Genomic DNA, 847 nt, shown 5'->3' on the forward strand with positions numbered 1-847 from the left:
CCATGGTATGCCCACATCTTGAATACTATGTACAGATGTGGTCGTCTCATCTCAAAAAAGATATACTGGCATTAGAAAAGGTTCAGAGAAGGGCAATTAAAATGATTAGGGGTTTGGAACGGGTCCCATATGAGGAGAGATTAAAGAGGCTAGGGCTTTTCAGCTTGGAAAAGAGGAGACTAAGAGGGAATATGATAGAGGTATATAAAATCATGAGTGATGTGGAGAAAGTAGATAAGGAAAAGTTATTTACTTACTCCCATAATACAAGAACTAGGGGCCACCAAATGAAATTAATAGGCAGCTGGTTTAAAACAAATAAAAGGAAGTTCTTCTTCACACAGCGCACAGTCAACTTGTGGAACTCCTTGCCTGAAGAAGTTGTGAAGGCTAGGACTATAACAGGGTTTAAAAGAGAACTGGATAAATCCATGGAGGTTAAGTCCATTAATGGCTATTAGCCAGGATGGGTAAGGAATGGTGTCCCTAGCCTCTGTTTGTCAGAGGATGGAGATGGATGGCAGGAGAGAGATCACTTGATCATTGTCTGTTAGGTTCACTCCCTGGGCTGCTTCTGCTCTACAACTATAATTGTCTTTTTACACCAAAATCACTAACTTGAGCACCCAATTCCATGTACAGTCCTAGTGGATGTAAGGCACAGGTAACTTTTGCCTCAGGGTAGCTTGTTGGCATCAACCCTCTCTCCCCCACCTGGAGCTGATGAAATTCCTGGCTGGAGGGACACACGCTCCTACAAGTCAAAAGGAAAGAAGCTGATAGAAAAGATCACAGGACTGACCCCAAAGAGGGGTGAACTGCAAAAGTCTGAAGCAGGCAACTCATC

Source organism: Mauremys mutica, unplaced genomic scaffold (genome assembly GCF_020497125.1).
Source record: "Mauremys mutica isolate MM-2020 ecotype Southern unplaced genomic scaffold, ASM2049712v1 001426F_np12_obj, whole genome shotgun sequence".
Lineage (NCBI taxonomy): Eukaryota > Metazoa > Chordata > Testudines > Geoemydidae > Mauremys > Mauremys mutica.